The sequence below is a fragment of the Macaca thibetana genome, chromosome 6 (assembly GCF_024542745.1).
Source record: "Macaca thibetana thibetana isolate TM-01 chromosome 6, ASM2454274v1, whole genome shotgun sequence".
Classification (NCBI taxonomy): domain Eukaryota; kingdom Metazoa; phylum Chordata; class Mammalia; order Primates; family Cercopithecidae; genus Macaca; species Macaca thibetana.
In genome coordinates, this window is record NC_065583.1 from 93449695 (window position 1) to 93473073 (window position 23379).

The following is a 23379-nucleotide window of genomic DNA, read 5'->3' on the forward strand; positions in this document are numbered from 1 at the left end:
ATCAAATCCAGGATTGCACATTGCATTTATTTGTCATGTCATCTTTGTCTGCTCCAATCTATGACAGTTTCTCAGTCTTTCCTTTACTCTCATGACCTTGAGACTTTTGAAAAGTACTGGTCAGGTATCTTGTAGAACATCATTCACTTTGGGTTTGTCTGCTATTTTCTTATGACTATATTTAAGCCATACATTATTAGGAAAAACATCACAAACGTAATGTGTCATTTTCAGTGCATTATATGGAGGTACAGCACGTAGATATATTTTATTACTTGTGAAATTAACTTTGGACAGTTGGTTAAGGTGATGTCTGTCAGGTTTCTCCACTGTAAAGTTACTATTTTTCTCTTTGTAATTAATAAACATTGATTTTGGAAAAAGAACTTTGAAATTATCCAAATATTCTGTTTCTCTTGAATGTTTACTCACTAATTTTAACATTAATCAGTGGATCTTGCCTGCAGCAATTATTGTTCTAATGGCTATTTTTTATTTCCCTCATTTCTTGTACATATATTAATTGGAAAAGAATAAGTGAGTAAGTAGAAAAGCTGTGTTCCTTCTGCTCCATTTATTTATGTTTATATACATAAACATTTTAGGTAAATAAAAATCTGAAATCAAGGATACTTATTTTATTCTTTGGAGTATAAGCTAATATTACTTTTATTTGCTTTGGTGTTCAATTTGTTATGGATTTAACCATTTGGTATACCTTCAGGTTAACTCCTGTAACCTTTCTATATGCCCCTATCATTTCTTTAGTATTTCCTTACCCTTATTTCTAGCACAACAAGAAGCCCCAGGCTTGGTTTGTATTTTAACTACTGCAGCCTTGGAATCAACCATTTTTCCAAGAAGCCTTGGTTCTTTTTATTAGAGAATAGTACTTAGAAACCAAGATGTGGATGCTGAGTGTGATCATTCCTACTGAGATATTACTGCTTGTAATCCCTTGCAGCAGACAGAGCTAGTTTGTGTGTAGTTTGTATATATTTGTGTGTAGTTACCCATGCATACACATATCCATTTTTTTATTTTTATATCTCTCTTTCTGCATATATATGTTTTAAAAGAAAGGAGCCTAAGTTCATACTCATACAATTTAGCACGTTTCATTCTAAAACCTTTTCCCTTTATTTATAACTTCTTTCTTTGACAGTGAGAAACCTAGCTCTTAATACCTACAATATATTTATTTACTTATTTAACCTCATTATTCATATGAAGTATTTTCCAGATTACTTTTCCATATCCCTGTAATGAAGAAAAGTATCAAGTGGAGTACAGAAATACAATGTTCGTATGTAGTTCCTTTGGTCTTTAACCTACCATATCTAGCCAAAACACTGTTTTCCAAAGTTACCTACCTCAGCTTCTTTCTTCTCTATCTCCTTTAGTGCAGTTATATATTTAATTATTATACTATTAGATGCATTTGTAAAAATCTACACTGACTTTTCAATTCCTCCTATATATTATTTTTGAAAAAAAATTAGGTAAGAAAGTTTACTTTGTGGTATACATTTCTATGGGTTTTGAAAGTCATGTGACTAACACCAGAGTTCTTTACACAACAGTTCCATCACCCCCCCTTCTCTTGTGCTGTCCCCCTTGTACTTAACCCCCAAAATGTCTGTTTTTACTACTAGAAAATTAACTTGTTGGGATCATACCTGTCTGCACCTATTTTTGGATTTTAAGTTCTTACAGAGCTAAGTTGATGCTCATTAGATCCTTGTTGAATAGTTTATAACCTAACAGTTAGTATATGATTGGCACTGCTGAAAAATCTAAGGGAATGAATAAATGAATGACTCAAAGTGCATATAGATGATGAAGGTGATATTTTGTTTGGAGGTTGAATCACTTAACTATTGCTGTTAACAAACTTTATCAAAACTCGGTGGCTTAAAACAATAAGCATTTATTTAGCTTAGGAGTCTGTTGGTTGATTGGTTAGTTTTTCTAGTTTTTTCCTGGCTTCATTGGGTTTGATTGGGCTCATGTGCTGATTGTCGGTTGGTTAGCTAGAGTCTGGCTGGTCTTGAGTGGCCTCACTCACCTGTCTGGCCAGGCTAGGCTGGGCTTGTTTTATATTGTAGGGTAGTGTTCCTTGAGAGTAAGTAGAAGTGGTCAAGCCTCTCGGGTACTAGGCTTGAAATCAGACAGCATTACTGCTACTGTATTCCAATGGCAGAAGCAAGTCACAAGATGAGCCCAGATTTAAGAAGCAGGGAAATAATCTCTACTTCTGGATGGGAGGAACTTTAATGTCAAATTGCAAAGGGCATGGATACAGCGATCAATCTATCACAAAATCTATGTAAATATATTTGAAGGCCTCACAAAGACTCTTAATGTAAATATTAAAGCCATCCATCCTGTTCCCTGTTGGCCATGATCTTGTGTGTTTATTTTCCTTACTGGCTTCCCCTCACTCCAACACATTAAAAAAAAATCTGATTCTGGAAAGCTGATGTGAGACTCAGAGATCAAAAACTGGCTCTTATGAGGGGTTTATCACAATTTTTTACAACAATTTCCACTTGTTAGTCGCACTTCCTTCTCTTTGCCTACCCCATTATTTCTATCCCTTTTGCTTGTAAATAAGTTCTTCAAATATAAATTTATAAGTTCGTTGAAAAAAGTGAGTAAAATGATCACTGCACATTTACATATGACAAAAGGAAACTTTTCAGAAAATTGGAATCCTACAACTAAACCACGTTCAGAATATAAAGGCTTGATGGTATATTCTCTTCGTTGGATGCTTACTTCTTTGTTAATAGGCTTAATTAGTTGTACACAGTTAATTGTATAAATTAAATTACATAGCATGATACTATTTCTGGTACTTGAACTGTTTTTCTCATAGTCATTCCATTCCAATCAGAGCTTTTTATATTATTCCCTGTATTCTTTCCCCTTCATGATTCTCACACCACCCGGTGACAGCTTTCATTAGAGTGCAGTCAGTTTTGCTTTAACAGTTATCCTAAGTAGTAAACGATGATGGTGGATGTATCAGGGCTGACATGTTCCATCAATCTAAGATACTTGAAAAGGAATGGTTAAATTGATGCCCCAAAGTTTGATTTTTGCTTCAACACTTTTTGTTGGTTTAAGCAAACTGCTGGGTACAGATGTCTCTAAGTCCTCAGACAGCCTCTGGAAAATTCAACACATCTTGAATAAAAATGTGTTAGAGAAAAGAAAATGATACCCAGAGTCCAAACAGGTGCATCAGGCAATGCATTTAATGAAGTTACTAAATTTTGATTTTGCAAAACAAGGCTTCAGTATGAAAAAAAAAAAACAGGAAAGATGATAACGACATGATTTGCAACAATTGCAATATATATGTATTACTGTCTTCAGGGAATAATGAATTATTCTAATCAATCCTACATCTATTGTGGAGAAAGAAATCCTCTTTAACTATATTTAATAGTGTTAGTTTAGAGGCAAATGATATTAAAATGACTGAACATTTGGGAATAAAAACAAAAATACTGTACACTTAAAATCTTTTAGTCATTTGCTAAAAAGGCAATTCTTTCTCACGATAAAACCAGTCAGGAACTATACCTTTAGGAAATGATGGGGGAAAAAGCAATTGAGGCAGCATGATAGTTGACTGTACTAGCGCAGTGATTTTTTCAAACTGGACTCTAGGGATTCCTAGGTGTCATGTCTCAGAGGCTGTCATATGGAACTCAAGTTGATGAGGACCCACCTTGCTCTCTCAGATCTCTCCAATCCTCTTCACCATTGTCCATCATCAATCTATGAGGCAGTTCTAATTACATTTGTTTTGTTTGTTAGATTTACTTGAAAAAAGTTCTAAAGAAAAAGTAAACTCCTATCCTAGAGTATCAAAAGATAGAAAGAGAGAAAGCAAGAGAGAGGGAGAGATAGAGGAGAGTGAGAGAGAGAGAGAGAGGCAGGAGAGAGACAGAAAGAGGAGGGAGGCAGAGAGAGAAGAGAGAGAAAGAAAGGGAGCTGAAATCACAGTATATGCTTAATTTAGTATGTCTAATTATTCCCATATTGTAAAGGTGTGTAAGCCAGAAACATAGGACAATATCAGGCAAAGGTAAACCAGAACATGACAGTGATGTGCATATGTTTATAACACCTTTCACTAATATTTCCCACAAATGGAAATTAAGTAGAATTCAATAGCTCTATTTTAAGGATATTTAGAGAAAGCAGGCATAGTGCACATGAAACTAAATATCTTTGAATCCTGCAAAATATTGGGCAACCAAAAAAATTCTTGAATTTGTCTTTTTTCCACACAGGATCAATTTGGATTATCTTTCTACAATCATTAAGTAATAGTTTCTAGGATGTTGAATTTTGTAACAATAGATTTTCAAAAATTATAGGAAACAACATCACAAAAGGTAGCTCACTTTACATTTTTGGAAAACATTCAAACAACAAAATTGCAGCTACATCTACTGACATCATCATTTCACAAGAGAAAGGATATTTTAACACCAGAAATTTAGGAAGAATAACATTTCAGATAAAATAATGTAGAAGGCCCGGGCAGGGTGGCTCATGTCTATAATCCCAGCACTTTGGGAGGCTGAGGTAGGCGGATCACTTGAGGTCAGGAGTTCCAGACCCACTTGGCCAGCGTGGCAAAACCCTGCCTCTACTAAAAATACAAAAATTAGCCAGGCGTGGTAGCATGTGCCTGTAATCCCAGCTATTCTGGAGGCTGAGGCAGGAGAATCACTTGAACCCAGGAGGTGGAGGTTGCAGTGAGCCGAGACTGCACCACTGCACTCCAGCCTGGGTGTCAGAACAAGACTTTGTCTCAAATAATAGTAGTAGTAGTAATAATAATAATAATAATAATAATAATAATAATAGCAGAGTAGCATGCTATTTGTCTCTCTGTCTCTGTCTGTCTGTGTTTCTTTCTCAAACAGATAGTTCAAACTGTTTTCTCTCTACATTCCGGTAGTACAGAGGTGATGGAGATCTAAGTTGTTTGTAGTCTTTTCTATTGATAAGGAGATAGCGCACTTTCTACAACAATCTGGCAACATAGTTTACTGGGACACAGTACTGAGAAATAACATGGATCCTGGCTGTCTGTATGATGACCCAGACCTGCAGGTCACACTGATCAGTTTCAATTTGCATTAGAGATGATGGCTAGAAGAGATTGCTAGAATGTTTTGTCCACCCTCTAGCTGTTTCTAGATTTCTGTGACTTTACCTACACATATATGGTTAGGTGATTTCACCAAAAACACAAAGTGACTTTGTCACAGACCATATTTCAGATCTCCTAACATTTTTTAGAGACTCTGTGAGATAGGGGAAGACAATAGTTAAGACCGATTGACTGCCTCATATGTTTCCAGAAGTATAGCAAGATTCTTACATATGTATGCCATTTTATCTTAAATAATCCTTATGGGTTTTGGTAGTTATTATTAACTCACTTTTACTGATAGGAAACTAAGACCTACATAACTTAATAATTTAAGTAACTTCCACAAGAACCCCCCTCTTCTTCCCCCAGAGAGAGAGAGAGGGACAGAGAGAGAAAGAGAGAGAGAGAGAGAGATACTTGTGCAGCCTAGGGAGGCAAGGCAGGGCAGTGGTTAGGTGGGTGGAAACCTTTCTAAATTCTGCTCTTGTTTCTCCTCTCTGCGGGGCAATCACTCCACTACAGATTCCTCTCATGGCAGGAATCAGTGGTCAAAGCGCTTGTGTGGATCTGGGAGTTCGCCAAATGGTAAGATGGCAGTGTTTAATCCTTGCTGTGGTGCAGAGTGGATGAAGGCAGGTACTGCCTCACAACTATTCTCAAGCCTTCACCCTTTCCTCATGAACACCTGGGGTTCAGCCTTTCCCCAAAGGACATTAGGAAACAGAGGAACTGGTATATCCAGGAGTACGTGAGCTCACAAATGAAAATTACTAGATGACTGTGAAGTATAACCCAAGAAAGAAAGTCAACTGTGGTGGCTACTGTTAGCTTTCTGCAAAATTAATTCTCTTTCTTGCTAAGTTTGACTGCATTTCTAAGCCTCTGCTTCAGTTAGGTGTGGTCATGTGATTAAGTTTTCACCAGCGTAATGTAAGCAGACATGATTTCTGCTATTTCCATCCTTAAGTCTTAATGGCACTGGGCATGCCTTCTCTTAGCCTTCTCTACCCTATTCACTGGTGGGGACCCAGGCTTAGTGGCAAGTCATCTTAACTATGCAGATGATTCCAGTGACCACAGGATGGTTGAGCAGCCCAATGGGAGGAACCCAGCATTGTGAATGATCACATGTGGCAGAGTAACTTGCTGACCACTGCTTTCCCCACACCTGTCACATGAGAGAGCAAAAAATATCTATGTTCTTTAAGCCACTGCATTTTGGGTCTTCCTGTGATAATACTTTGGCCATATCCTAACTTATGTAAAAAGAAATTGGACAATATATGTATCTTGTGTGATCTAAAGCAGAATATTGAAGCATGATTGCCTAGAATTTAGGAGAAACATGACGAAATGTACTTGAGGGGTTTAGGGAAGGAAGTAGCAAACTGAAAGAACAAGAAGAAACTATAAGAAAGTGGAAATGCTTTGGCTTTCTCTGAATGTCACAGGTACCTAATAAGTCATAGGAACCATTCATCTGTCCTTTGTCTTTCTTTCCCAACTCGTGGACATCTTTTGGATGCAGTCATTTGCTTTTCTCTTTTGGTTTTATGTATTTCACATTCCTTTGCTATCATTTTTTAAAAAGGGATTTTTAGAATAAAACATAGATAAGGCAAATGTATTCCACATGTAAAGGGAAGGCTCAAGTTCCTCTTACTGATCTTGGTTTTTGGATCATGAACATTTCTTAGATGTTTGTAATTTCCATAGTGTAATTTGCTTTTACAAAATAGAAAATTTACAAATGTTTGTCAAAAATTAGGAGAAGTCTAAGTAAATTATGGCATCCATGTGTTGCAATATTAATTTTTAATGACAAAAAATTTTGAATTTTTTTGAATGACAAAGAATTTTTAATGACAAAAAAATTTACACAATAATTTTAATTTTAGAACCTATACAAAATTGTAGATATATTATGTATCTCAAGTATGTATGCTATGTACAGGATGGTACATGTACAGGACAAAGATCAATAGAAAATCTGATAAAATATTATGTTAAATCTAAGAGCTGGGATTACTTTTCTTCAATAGTTTATGATTTTTTTTTTATTATACACTAAGTTCTAGGGTACATGTGCACAACGTGCAGGTTTGTTACATATGTATACATGTGCCATGCTGGTGTGCTGCACCCATTAACTCGTCATTTACATTAGGTATGTCTCCTAATGCTATCCCTCCCCCCTACCCCCTCCCCACAATAGGACCCAGTGTGTGATGCTCCCCTTCCTGTGTCCAAGTGATCTCATTATTCAATTCCCACCTATGAGTGAGAACATGTGGTATTTGGTTTTCTGTTCTTGCGATAGTTTGCTGAGAATGATGGTTTCCAGCTGCATCCATCTCCCTACAAAGGACACGAACTCATCCTTTTTTATGGCTGCATAGTATTCCATGGTGTATATGTGCCACATTTTCTTAATCCAGTCTGTCACTGATGGATATTTGGGTTGATTCCAAGTCTTTGCTATTGTGAATAGTGCCGCAATAAACACACGTGTGCATGTGTTTTTATAGCAGCATGACTTATTGATTTTTTTTTTTTCACTCATTGCTCTTTAAAGTCCTTAGATGATTTGACTCTATTAAAAGTTTGCGGCTAAATCCTATATTTTTCTTTGACTTTGTATAGTATCTGTAACTTTATGATACAGGGAAGGATTGGCAAACTACAGTCGGCAAGTCAAATGTTTTTGTAAATAGAATTTCATGGGAACACAGCCACACTCCATTGTTTATCTTTTCCATGACTGCTTTCATGCTACAATAACAGAGTTGAGCAGTTGTAACAGAGGCTATATGGCCTGTATAGCCTAAACTATTTACTATCTGACTCTTTACAGAAAAACTTTGCTGGCCACTGGCAAAGAGGAAGAACGGCTTTGTCACATCTTACACATAATATACCTATTTCCCTGCTCCAAAGTATATTCCTAAAGGTCTTCTAAAATAATCTGATCTTTTTCTCACAATGCCATAATGGACTATTTTTAATTTTACTAATTTGAAAATATTTCAACTGATATTACTTCAGCAAATATTTAGAGAGGTCCCACTGTGAATCTAGACACGATGGTGGGTAGAATAATAGTGAAATAAAACAAAATTAAATATTTCCTAGCCATAAAATTTTCATAGCTTAATTCTGAGACTATTGATGGTCTGATTTTATCATTATCCTCCCAAAAAACTGCCACCTAGGTGATTTTCTTTTCAATAATTGAAAGAGTAGATTTAAATACTGGATACAAACTTTTATGCTGATTGATGGAACTTTTGCCTTGAATATGTAGGCTTCTATGTGCATATTATGATCTGCTGAAAGCTTTCTGAGTGCTCTGTGTCACTCTCTCTAAATAACCCTCCTAATGACCTTCAAGGGGTGTCTTTTTTCAAGCTGAAAGATTCTACAAGTGATAACCTAATGGGGTATTGATGCTCCAGGAAGAGACGAACCAGCCTGCCTTACAGTTGCATTTCTTATATTTGGTATTGCGACTTCAAAGCATAGTAGGTGCTTAATTAATAAATGACCAGCAAATAAATCCATAAACGAGTGAATGAAAGGATCTGGATCTGGCTAGCCTTTTTCTTTTAGCATGATATCACAATTTAGATGTAATTAAGGAGCTGATATTGAGCTGACACAGAAGACCCTGCTAAAAGAAGAGTCAAGTCAAAGACAAAGCAACTATTTCACAACTTTTGTCCAAAGTGGACCTATATATAAAGACTGCTATGGTCAGCTTCATGTAATAATAACGATGATTGTTAATTTGACTAATATTGGTATTTGTATGGTGCTCAGTCTTTCCCAACAAGCCTAATGTGGTTTGAATATTTGTCTCGTCTTGTTGAAACTTAATTGCTGTTGTAACAGTAGTAAGAGGTGGGACCTATAAGAGGTTTTTAGGCAATGAGGTCTCTGTCCTAATGAATGGATTAATGACATTATCACAGGGGGGATTCCTCATAAAAGGAGGAGTCCAGCCACCTTCTTTCTCTCCCTATCTCCCCTTGGTTCCCCCGCTGTCTCTGGCCTGTCTACCTTCTGCATTGTGAGGATATAGCATTTGTTCACCATGTGATATTGAAAAAAGAAGGCCCTTGCAGGAAGTACCATTCTAGACATAGGCCTTGACAAAGATTTTATGATGGAGACACCAAAAGCGATTGCAACAAAAACAAAAATTGACAAATAGAACCTAATTAAACTAAAGAGCTTCTGCACAGTAAAAGAAATTTTCAACAGAATAAACAGCCTACAGAATGGGAGAAAATATTTGAAAACTATACATTCCCATCTAGTATCCAGAATCTTTTAGAAACTTAAATAAATTAACAAGAAAAAAACAAACAACCTCACTTAAAAGTGGGCAAAGGACATGAACAGACACTTTCCTTTCTTTCTTTCTTTTAATTATTATTATACTTTAAGTTCTAGGGTATGTGTGCACAACGTGCAGGTTTGTTACATATGTATACATGTGCCATGTTGGTGTGCTGCACCCATTAACTCATCATTTACATTAGGTATATCTCCTAATGCTGTTCCTCCTCCCTCCCCCCACCCCATGACAGGCCCTGGTGTGTGGTGTTCCGTACCCTGTGTCCAAGTGATCTCATTGTTCAATTCCCACCTATGAGTGAGAACTTGCAGTGTTTGGTTTCCTGTCCTTGTGATAGTTTGCTCAGAATGATGGCTTCCAGTTTCATCCATGTCACTATAAAGGACATGAACTCATCCTTTTTTATGGCTGTGTAGTATTCCATGGTGTATATGTGCCACATTTTCTTAATCCAGTCTATCATTGATGGACATCTGGGTTGATTCCAAGTCTTTTCTATTGTGAATAGTGCTGCAGTAAACATACTTGTGCATGTGTCTTTATAGCAGCATGATTTATAATCCTTTGGGTATATGCCCAGTAATGGAATGGCTGGGTCAAATGGTATTTCCAGTTCTAGATCCTTGAGGAATCGCCACACTGTCTTCCACAATGGTTGATTTAGTTTACAGTCCCACCAACAGTGTAAAAATGTTCCTATTTCTCCACATCCTCTCCAGCATCTGTTGTTTCCTGACTTTTTAATGATTGCCATTCTAACTGGTTTGAGATGGTATCTCATTGTGGTTTTGATTTGCATTTCTCTGATGGCCAGTGATGATGAGCATTTTTTCACGTATCTGTTGGCTGCATAAATGTCTTATTTTGAGAAGCAGAACAGACACTTTTCAAAAGACAACATACATGTGGCCGACAAGCATATAAAAAATGCTCAACATTAATTATTAGAGAAATGCAAATCAAAACCAGTGAGATACCATCTCACACCAGTCAGAATGGCTATTACTAAAAAGTCAAAAAATAACAGATGCTGGTGAGGTTGCAGAGGAAATGGAATGCTGGTATGCTGCTGGTGGAATGTAAATTAGTTCAGCCACTGTGGAAAGCAGTTTAGAGATTTCTCAAAGAACTTAGAACTACCATTTAAACCAGCAATCCCTTTATTGAGTATATCCCTGAAGGAACATATAAATCATTCTCCCATAAAGACATGCCTATGTTCATCACAACACTATTCACAATAGCAAACACCATGGAATCAATCTAGATGCCCATCAACAGTGGGCTGCTTAAAGAAAATGTGCTACATATACACCATTGCATACTACACACACAGCAATGCAAAAGAATGAGATCATGAACTTTGCAGCAATATGGATGGAGCCAGAGGCCATTACTCTTAGCAAACTAACTCAGGAATAGACAACCAAATACCACATGTTCTTACTTATAAGTGGGAGCTAAACATTGAATACACATGGACACAAAGAAGGGAACAGTAGACACTGAGGTCTACTTAAGGGTGGAGGGCCAGAGGAGGGCAAGGATTGAAAAATTACCTGTCAGGTACCATTCTTATTACCTGGGTGATGAAATAATCTGTACACCAAACCACTATGACACATAATTTACCCATACCTGCACATGTACCCCTGAAAATAAAATAAAAGTTTTTCTTTCTTTCTTTTTTTTTTTTTTTTAAAAAAAGGAAGGCTCTCATAGTTGTGAGAACTTTGATCTTGGACTTTACAGCCTCCAGAACTGTGAGAAAATAAATATCTTTTCATCATAAATTACCTAGTTAGTGACATTCTGTTATAGAAACACAAAATGAACTAGGATAAAGCCCTTATTGATTATTCAACACATCCATTTGGTAGGGAAACTCTAGCAGGTTAGGATTTTGTGTTGCATTTATAGAAACACACCAAAAATGACACCTCAGGTAGAATAAATTCTATCTGCTCTTTATAAAAACCCAGCAAAAAGGACACCTCAGCTAGGATAAATTCTATCCCCTAAGTCATGAGCCAATATGTATTTCCTCCTGTGAGTGGATTGGCAATCCGTATTGCTATGGTCAAATGTGTCCTCACCACAATTTATGAGTTGAAATTTCATCACTAATATGGTAGTATTAAAATGTGATACCTTTGGGAAGTAATAAAGTCATGAGGCCAGAGCTCCCACAAAAGGGGTTTATGCTTTTATAAAAGGGGTTGAAGGGAGCCTCCTAGCTCCTTTGGCCCCTTCCACCATGGGAAGACATAAAGTGGGTGCCATCTATAAGGAACAGGCCCCTATCAGACATTGAATCTGTTGGCATCTTGATGTTGAACTTCCCAGCCTCTAGAACTATTTGGTTTAGGGTATTTTGTTATAGTAGCAAGAATGAAGCAAGACTCCTGTGATAATCAACATTTCCAGGACCCATAGGAAATCACTGATTCTGTCAAGTAAATGAGACTCTAATTAAACAAATAGGAAGCTTAAGCATTTCTTGCAAAACAGAAACAAAACAACATGAATTGAAGATAGTCTAATAATACACGTGCAAGCAACAAAAATCTTTAAGCTAACTATCTTTCTGTGTGTAAGGTCTCTTTATCTACCACATAATAAAGTTAAATAATAAGCTAGACAAAGAAATTTGAAAGGATCAAAAAGATTATTTACATTTTCTGCTTTTGTTACAATGCAACTCTCCCCAAATGTATTTTGCACTTTAAAATTCAGCTACTGTGGAAATACACCATAAATATAATTTATAAATTAACAAAAATGTCTGTACATTGGAGATCATGTTCAAATTTATTACTGACAGGGTACTAGATCAATAATTGGAGACCATTGCCTCAGTAATCTGAGGAAATAAACCTTTCTTAGGAAGTGCCTCTTTAATCATTAAGATTTCTAATCAAATGCCAATTATTATCTATGTACTTTTTCATTAGCTTTTATTAATATTTTATCATAATGTTGATATGTCAGTGTATTAATATCTTTGTTTTTATTAAATAAAAATTATAATGAGGAAAGATAACTAATGGTGATTATTTTGCATTCCATGATAATGCTTCCTATTTCATCTACCTTAATGGTTTTAATAAAGGACAAATAAAATTTTACTCAAAACATTTTTAATTGTATTTTTAAATAAATTGTATTATATATTTACATATATATTTTATATTATATATTTAAGTATATAAATATGATATATGATCTATTTACTATATATTTAAATATATAAAATATGATATATATATTTAAATATATACATCATGATGTTATGGAATACATATGGATAGTAAAAGGGCTACTACAGTGATGTAAATTAACACACTTACTTTACAGTTACCTTTTTTTGTGTTTTTGTGGCCAGAGCAGCTAAAATCTACTCATTTAGCTTGAATCCTAAATACAGTACAATATTATTACCTGTAGTGCTCATGTGGTACTTTAGATCTCTAGACTTGCTAATCCTACATACCTGTTCCTTTATATCCTCTGATTTGTACCTCGCCATTTCCTCCCTGCAGGCTGACCCTGGTAACTGCTCTTTTTGTTCTCTATCTTGGTATATTTGAATAAAAAAGATAGATTCCACGTATAAGTGCTATTATGTAATTTTTTTTTTTTTGGCTGGCACATTTTACTTAGCATAATGTGCTCCAAGGTCATCCATACTGTGACAAATGGCAAGATCTTGTTCTTTGTTTATGATGAATAATATTCCATTGTTTATGTATATATACACTACAGTGTATTTATCCATTCTTCTGTTGACAGACACTTAGGTTGTTTTCATATCTTGGCTACTGTGAGTAATCTATAATGAACATGGGAATGCAGATATTTTTACACAGTGTTGATTTTATTTCCTTTCTCTATATGCCCAAAAGAGGGATTGCTGGGTCATATGGTAGTTGTATTTTTAATTTCTTTAGAAACCTTCATACTGTTTTTCAAAATGGCTACGCCAATCTACATTTCCACCAGCAGTGTGCAAGATTTCCCTTTTTTTCCCTACAAAAATTGAACTCTATTTATTTAACAAACATCTTAAAATATGTACCACATGAAAGAAATGTGCCCTGATATGCCTTATTCAGAGATGCAAATCTGGGGAAGATCTCAGGGACCTTCTAATATGTTGGTTTATTTCCAGTTGAATAAAGTTCAAGCCAGTAATTTCCAGAATAAGCAAAAGGTTGTGATTGAAGCAAACCTGATATGGTTTGGATGTTTGTCTTCTCCAAATCTCATGTTGAAATGTGATCCCCAATGTTGGAGATAGGGCCTAGAGGGAGGTGTTTTGGTCATAGGGGCGGATCCCTCATAAATGGCTTGGTGCCCTTCCTGTAGTGATGAGTGAGTTCTTGCTCACTCATCACTATGAGAGCTCGTTGTTTAGATGAATCTGGCACCTCCCCCTCTCTCTCTTGCTCCCTCTCTCACCATGTGACATGCCTGCTCTCCCCTTGCCTTCTCATGTGATTGGGAGCTTCCTGAGACCCCAGCAGAGACCAAGCAGATGCTGGTGCCATGCTTGTACAGTCTGCAGAACCATGGGCAAAATAAACCTCTTTTCTTTATAAATTGCCCAGTCTTGGGTATTCCTTTTTAGCAACTCAAAACAAACTAATGCAAATCCCAACTTGTCTTTTCTCAGGACTACACAATAACCACAGTGAGTTATAGTCTGTTTACTCTGATTTCAAAGGATATTTCCTGCTTTGTATTTACAATTCCCACTCTAATCTAGAGCTACTGTTGTGATTTGGTTGGGGTTGTTTAGTCAACCTTAGACTGACTGTGTTGGGACCATTTCTCACGTTGCAGCTTGCCTTGACTATTTCTGGAAGAGTTCAACACATTCAAAGAGAGGGAGATAATTATAAATAAGTGAACAATTGTTTTTTCTAGTAAATAACAAAGACTTTTAGAACTCAAAGAGATCTTAGGAATTAGCTCATTCATGTCATCCCTAGTAGTGCTCTGATAAGAAATCATCCAGGTTGAGTGTGATTCAAGTTTATAAACATATGAGAACCTTCTGTGACTAGATGCCTTCGTGTCCCATTATTCCATTTTTGCATCCACTGATAGGAAACTAATAAATTCATAAGAGAACCTATTTCATTATCTGGCAGCTCTAATTGTTAAAAATTTATTTTGTATGTTGTGTATTAATATATGCCTTCCTGAAATTTTCAGTCATTGATTCTAGTTCTAATGAACTAAATTCTTCTAACAAATGTCGCTTTTGAATCTTGTACTCCCTAGGACAATTTGAAAACAGGTATGAATTGCATATTTTGAGTCACACGTTTTCATTGCTTTGGTGTATTGAAAGAACGTCTCTTAAAGCACAAAGCTCAAAGATTTTAAATGAAAAGACATCTCTGATATTCTGAAAACAATAATGCCATTATCAAATGTTCAGCCATTTTAAGCATCAATAAGCAAGTTTAGTAGCATATAAACCAGAAAGTATATCATGTATGTCAAATTCTACTTTATGACTCTCTTTTATGATTATTCCCCTGTGAAATCTAGGATAGATCTTGAATTGTTACTGATTCAAATGCTGTTCTCCTTTTTCTCTTTCAATTTTCAAAAAATATATTGGAAACCAGTGAAACCAAATTTTATATCATCATAGGTACAAAGAATGATTAAATCTGATCGCACTTAACTCCAGGGAAGGAAAGAAGGCTATTTAAGTTGGGCAGGTGATTCTGCTTATTCTTCTGGTCAGTGAACATTAGGTGCAGGTTTGCTGTTCTCCCCGTGGGACACAGTAATCCTATATTCTGATAGTGTGAGCGTCTAATCTCCCTGACTGGAACTCTAATATCTAAATATAAACATTTTTTTCCAACAACTTGACTCCTAAATGCAAGCAAACCTAAGCCGGCTGAACTGAGGACATGATCATTGGAGCCAATGCAAGAAGAAAAATTGCCTGTGCTAGACTTACTGAGAGGTGTTACTGAACTCTGTGCGATTTTTTTTTTTTTTTTGTAATTATGACTAGTTTCTTTCTGCTTTGACTTAAAACTTATTGATGACTAGGTAAGATTGAACCTAAAGTTAATGTTTTTCTTTTCTTCCTTAACATGGATAGTTAGGGAAGCTTTCCCTAAAATACTTTATTGAAAAAAAAAACCAAAAAACAAAAAACAGAACTTTTAAGAGAGATTCTAGGAAAAGATGTGACAGCCTCTGCTTTAGTTTTTAACTCATCTCTAGCCAGACCAAGAAATGGAAATGCAAATATTAGAAGCCCACTCAAATCAAAGGAAGAGGGTGTTAACTTTGAGCTTAAATATTTATAAGAATAACTGGAAATTTGACTTTCTCCAAATATACAGAAATATATGGATTGTTGGAAATCTCATTGTGTTCCTCAGGAAGTTACTCTCCACTGGACTGGTGCTGGCTGATAGAGAAGCCAAATATGCAATATGCCAAAGTGGTCATTCCTGAGAAGTTAAAATGATGATAAAAGAAACCCCTATAATCATTTAATGTCATTTCCTTTTGGGATTTGTGTGTTTCCTAGAAACTCTGGGTGTTTCTCTGAGTGGGAAATAGAGAGATGCAGTAGTCACTTTACTTGTTATCGACAATTTTTTGCTTACAGGAATTTGAGACATGTCAGTGACAAGGTGAATATATAGGATGGAGAAGAGAAATGGTGTTACTGAGTGATGAGAATTGGATTGAGTGAATGTTACCATCCAACTTCAGGTGTGCTAACCTAGTGATTTTAAATAAAAACACTTTTGGTTCTTATTAATCCTTTATTTACACAATTAGGGCCAGGTTTTAAAGTAAAACAAACTTTCTTTGTTTTAATGATACACATTGATATAATAGAACACTACTGACATTTTCTTATTTATTTTCATTTTTATATAAAAATTCTTAAACAGTGTTTATTATATGCCAAGTAGATTCTAAGCACTTGACAGATACTAATTCATTTAATTTTTATAACAACTTTTTAGAGTAGGTACTATTGTTGTGTCCATTTCACAGATGGGGAAATGGATATGGAAATGTTAAGCAACGTGGCTAGTCAGTGGCAAAACCAGGCCTCTTCTCTTCCATTTCACCTCAGGTTGTCATGTAAATCCTATTTGAAACATGTACCCTGATTAAAAAATTGTTGGGGGAGTACTGTTTTAGGGAATAAAAATAAAACTAACCCCCCAAATGCTACCACTACCATAAAGAAAAAACAAAACAAAACACCAATCTACATGCACAGCTGAGCTCACTGGAAGGTAATCACTAGGTCCCTGAAATGAACCTGAGTGTTAACCCCAATAGCTGATGCCATGGTAACTAGAGGTGAGAGTGGGTGATAAATTGGGTAGTAGAGATTGAGTCGTGGTAAAATCTAAGGACTTTGTTTCTGATGCTCAAATGAAGATAGCAGATTAGGATTTAAATGCATCCAAAGAGGTGCATTGAAACTCATATGTTCATATAATGTTAGGATGCTCAAAATGCTACAACTTCAGTGAAAGTACAAATAGAAAAAAAATTAGCCATTTTCTTTTGCTCTGGATTCTCGGTAGAATAAAAAAGCTCCTTTTAGAACATATAACCACGGCCATTCATGCAAGCGTGAGGGTTAAATCCCCAAACTAAAAAGCTAACGCATAATTAGTAATACTTTTGCTAATGACAGCTAACAGAAGAAAAATGAACTTTTTTGAGGGACATTCCATGCACTGGTCCTCAATTCCCGCAGTTAAAAGTCCTGCTGAAGATGAGCTCATAATCTAAATCTAAGTAACTACACTAAAAAATATTTACCAAGAGTGAGAATCAGTGAAACAACAAACTGTAAGATAAAACCTGAGACTTTTAGATATTAGAACCCTTGGATAATAGAAAATACATATGTTTAAAAATAACTAAACATAAAAAATAGAATAAATAAAGGAGGAAAAAGGACATGATTAGAAAACATGAAGCATATTTGAAAAATAGTCAAATGGATTTTCTAGAAAGTAAAAATGAAGTCACTAAAATTAAAAACTTGATAGAAGTCTTCAGCAGTAGATTATACATAGCTAAAGATAATTAATGTTTTCCCCTAAATCCTAAATGATAGTGAAGCTGGAAATATATTTTTTGGTAAGACAAGTTTGAGGAAATTATTATAATGCAGCAAAGAGGGTAATATAGTTGAAAATTATAAAAAAGGCATAGAGGATAAAATGAAATTTAACCGATGCCTGATAGGACTCCCAGAAGGAAAAAATAGAGATAATAGGGGAAAATTTTTCAGTATCACAGTGAGTCCCAAAAATGGTAAATAAAAATGATCTTTTATCTAGCTACATCACAGTAAAACTGCAAAACACCAAATACCAAGTGAGAAATCTTAAAAGCTACAGAAGAAAAGGATTATCTATAAAAGAACTCCAACTAAACAGTAGACTTATCAACAGCAACAGGAAGCCAGAGATAATGGAAAAATCTTCAAAATGGTGAAAGAAATGAACCACCAACCAAAAAACATATGTCCAGCTTCACTATCATTTAGGAGTTAGGGAAAAATGTATTTAAAGTGAACAAGCAAGCAAGCAAACAAAGCATCTACTACAGTAAGAAGAAAACTTAACCTAAGAAAAAGGACTAAGATGTAAGAATGTTGAGTAAATAAATTTGTAAACTGGTCTTTAAATCTAAAAAGTTGTTAGCTATAAATAAATATGAAAATATCGAATAATTTGGAGAAATTAGTTCAAATAAAGTAAATCAATATTTATAGAATTTACATATAAAGGAGGAAAGAACAGAGTTAACACATTCTAAAGTTCTACACTAATTTGCCTGTTATATATCTTCTTTGGATAAATTTCTGCTCAAATCTTTAGCCCATTTGAAAATGTGTTTAAGTTTTCAGAATTCTTCATACGTTCCCAGTACAAGTTCCATTTCAGATAGGTGATTTACAAATCTTTTCTCACAAAGTGTAGTTTGTCTTTTCTTTCTTGCAACAGTGTTTTTTGAAGAGTGAAGTTTTAAATTTTGATAAGTCCATTTATCATTTTCTTATTTTATGGGTTGAGCTTTTGCTGTCATACCTGAGAATTCTCTCTCTAACATTAGATCACAGAATTTTCTCCTATGTTTTATTCTAAAAGTTTTACAACTTTCAATTTGACACTTATATTTGTGATCACTTTTGAATTACTTTTTATATAAGATATACCATTTAGGTTGAGATTGATCTTTTGGCACATGGGTGTCCAATTATTTAATCATCACTTGTTGAAAAGACTATTCTTTCTCCCTTGAACAGTCTTTACACATTTTGTCAAAAATCAATCTGAAGGATTTGTTTGGGTTTATTTGTGTAATTGCTATGGTCATTCATCTGTATGTCTGTCCCATGATGAATACTACACTGTTTTAATTATTGTAATTTCATGATACAACTTAAAGTTGGGTAGTATGATTTTTTTGACTTTATTATTTTTCAAAATTATTTTGGTAGTCCTAGTTCTTTTGTCGTTTCAAATAAATTTTACAATACATATTTTCTACATATACAAAAATATATACTTTTTAAAAATATATACTTTTATATACAAATATATACTTTTGTATATATACAAAACTGTATATACACATATACTTTTCTCTATATATAAAAATATATACAAATATATACCTTTCTATACATACAAATATTTTGCTGGATTTTCATTGGAATTATATCCACAGCTCAATTTAGAGAGAATTGACATTTTTACTGTGTTGAGTTTTCCAGTTCATGAACACATGCTTCTCCATTTACTTAGATTTCGTTGAATAACGATGTGTAGTTTTCAGTATTGTTATATGTGGCCCTTCCCCAAATTTGCATATTGACATCCTAACCTCCAGTACCTAGTAATGTGACCCTACTTGGAGATAAGGTCTATATAAAGGTAATCAAGTTAAAATGAGCTCATTAGAACAAGACCAATTCAATATGATTGTTGCACTTATGAAAAGGTGAAATTTGGAGACACATGAACATGATGGTATACCATATGAAGATGAAGGCGGAGATTGAGATGATGCCAAAGAATGCTAAAGATTAAGGTTAGTAGCGAACCACCAGAAGCTAGGAGAGAGGCATGAAACAGATTCTTCCTCACAACCCTCAGATGGAAGCAACCCTGCTAACACCTTGACCTTGGATTCCAAGCCTCCAGAGCTGTGAGACAATACACTTCTGTTGTTTCAACCACTCAGTTTGTAATACTTCATTACAGCAGCCCTAGAAAACTATTACAAACATCAAGTGTATGTGTTTTGATAGACTTGTATTTATTTCATTTTCGATTTTTTCTTTTCTAAGATTTTAATATTTCCCTAGTAAATGCTGAATATTTCATTTGTCTCATATTAAGACAGGAATTTCTCAGATTTGCAAGTTTTTATTGATATTTCAACTAAAAATACTGTTATTTAAAAGGACACTACAAATTTCAAGTTAGATCTCTGGGCTGTTATAACTAATTTTTTCACTTTTAGTATCTATTTAATTCAATTTGCCTAATTAAATGTGTTTGCATCCTATTTGGCAACTTCACTGCATAACTGTGAAGAAACACTTATAATCAAGTGATATACTGATAGTCTATGACTTATATAACTCTAGGTATTTCTTGAAAGTAGAGTTAAAGCAAACACTTATTGCATTTCACCATGTAAGCCACCAGTCCCCAGAAAAATAATTTACATGTTCTATAACATTAAATGAGTTATATTTTCATTAAATTCATTTATTTCTCAGAAAGAAGGCATTTTAAGATCACACCCATTAAATCTAAGAGTTTTGCTTTAACTTTTTCCTCCTTTCTCCTTAGCACCCTTACAACCTCCACAATATAAGGCTTAACTGGCCTCATATTATATTTAATGATCAAATCAATTGTCTCAATACTTTTCTAATCCTTGCATACCTTGTTTTTGTCACTAAGATGTTTTTCTTGGTCTTTGTTTGGTTATCCCTGGTAGATTAGGTGCCCATGTGGTGTACTACATTGATAGCTCTCTTTATGCTTGTGTATCATGAGATGTTTAAATGGACTTTGCGGTTTTCCTCTGCCAAACTATGAGTTCCATGCTGGCAGGGATGGAGTCTGCTGGCCCCCTGTGTATATCCTCAGCCCTCACACAATGCCTATTCACTATGCATTTAGCTCTAGTACACAGCTGCAGGTGCTCCATATTTATATGTTTAATGAATGAATGAATGAATGAAAAGATAAACAGTAACTGAGTCAAATAATCTTTCCATAAAATTCTAATTTTGTAACTATTTAATATAAACAATTATATTTTCTTTACATTAATTATCTATTTAACTGGAAGACTAAGAAATCTAATACATTCAAATTTATAGGCATAACGTAAACTAATCATATCTCACTAGCCACATTTGCTTTCAACACTTTATTCCATGTTCATAATACTGATGTCAACATTGACATAAAATATTCAAATAAAATATAAGCAGCTTGAACTTTCTCAGTGAATTTAAACTTGAACACATCAGGAGCTGCAAGGTCAAGAATTCTCTGTTTTTCCCTGCAGGAAGCATACTTTACCAGTAAGTAAACTGAGACAAGGGTAAGAGTTCTCTCTTTGCTTTCATTTTTTCTCTTCATAAAGGGATTTAATAGTAGCCATCTTGGAGGGATTGGGGGAAATTAATTGTGGAGTCCCAGGAGCTCCTTAGAAGAGAGTAATACACTTACCCAGAAAATGATTTTTTGCACTGAAACTAATCAAATAGAATCCAGATAAACGTTATTTAGTGCTTATCTCTTAGGACATGAACAGACAGAAGGTTAGGACTCTATCTCAGTGAAATGCCAAGGATAATGGCTTTGTGTCCACCCAACTGTGGCTTTACAACTGAGCTTTTCTGTTTTATTTAGATATTTGCATTTGCTTAAATACAGTCAGTGAGTGCTCAAGAAATGCTGACTTAAAATATTTCATGAGTGAGTCATTCATCATCACATGTTCCTTTGAGGTAGGTAAAATGCTGTCACTCTCACCTGCCCATTCTTATTTGATAAATGCTAATTGATATTATCTGACTTTCAAATAAATTGTAAGAAGGTGGGTTTGTTACATCCCTTCTTATTAATTTCGGTTGAATAGTTCTGACTTTTACCTAATCCTGATGAATAGCTTGTACCTGATTGTCTTAGTGTTTGCTTCACACCTCAACAATATTGAGAATAATATAAAGGAAAGCTGCCTTCCCTAAACAGAAAGGAAGAAAAAAACCCAGCAAGGGAATCAGCATAAAAAAGATAAAAGAATGAATATAATGATAATACAGAGGTCCACAGATCCTTGAATGTTACAATGGCCCCCTAGAAATAAAAGTCTTCTCTAAATAGGAAACTGAAGTTTTATATATTTTTTATTTAAAATATACATAAATGAAAAATTTAGTTTAGTATTAAGTTTTAATCATTGCCATTTTTAAATGACTATTTATACGTACACAAGTGAACAATCTTTCTTCATATAAACATGGATTGCCTGCCTTAATAATTAATAGACTGATATATTCTAGGGAAACAAATTTTACCCCTTCTAAATTTTTCCAGCATGCCAATCATTTAACTCAAACCAGTTATTATATTTAACAATTCAAAAATGTGCTTTGTAGAGTAAATAATTTTCATTCCCCTAATGCCGTGTGCCCTTAGTCTTTCAGGCTTTTTTTGTTTTGGTAGTGAATCACTTGAAAATATAGTAAGAGTTGATAGTACAAAACCAGTGTACTATAATTATTTGTGATGAAGAAATTAACCTTAAGCTAAGCTACACTCTCATTTGCTTGTGATCGGTGCTCAGGGACACTGATTATTAAAAAAAATGGAATTAGCTTTTGTCTAATATTTCTTGGTTGCACTGTGATCTTAGCCTTGTTAGTACTTCTGTTCCCAGTACTGTTTTAAGAGGAAAGAAAGAGGCATGTAGCCAGTGGAGAAGGTTGCAGGACACCTAGAGCTCTCTATACATAATAATTTGAGAATTTAGATGCCTGAAAGTCTTGACATGAAGTTCAATTTGGAAGAAACCCTCAAAAGGCACTGAGCTGTCAATCATTTTTTTCCACTGAGTCTAGAGCATTGTTTTACAGGAACAGCAGAGTTCCATCTTAAATTTCTCCCAAAAGATAAGTCAGTGACTTAAAAAAAAGTTCATAACAACAACATCACTAAAATCAAATTGCCTTCCAGAGGAAAGTAAAAAAGTGAAAGCTGTGAAGAATGGAAGCAACAGAATAGGTCATTGCTCTATCATTTTCTGTAGCATCCTAAACTGTGATAAGTACCTGATCATAGCTGTGTCTCAATTTCTAGTCTCTGAGCCAAGTTAGTACCACCTGGTGTGATTTGAAATCACCCCAAAGAGCTGATGATGCCTCATGGAAAACAGTGAAAGACATTCCATTTAGCAGATATCCCTCTCCAAGTCCAAAAGGCTTTTTTTTTTTTTTTTCCCCAACACATTCTGCCACTTTCATTTCTGATATTAACCCAGATCATCTTTGTTCATCAGAGGATTTGCTTCTGCCTCTTTCATTTCAGCTTCACCTTAACTTAGCTTAGGATGTAACAATCAAGCTCTATTCTTGCAAAGGAGACTGGGCCAATATATTACGGATTATTCAGTCAATTGCTATTTCAGGTGGAAGGAGTATTGCAGGAACACTGCTTCTGGAGTTCTATTTCTAAGACTTTTATTTTATGCCTGCCCATGACTTCCAGTTCCAATG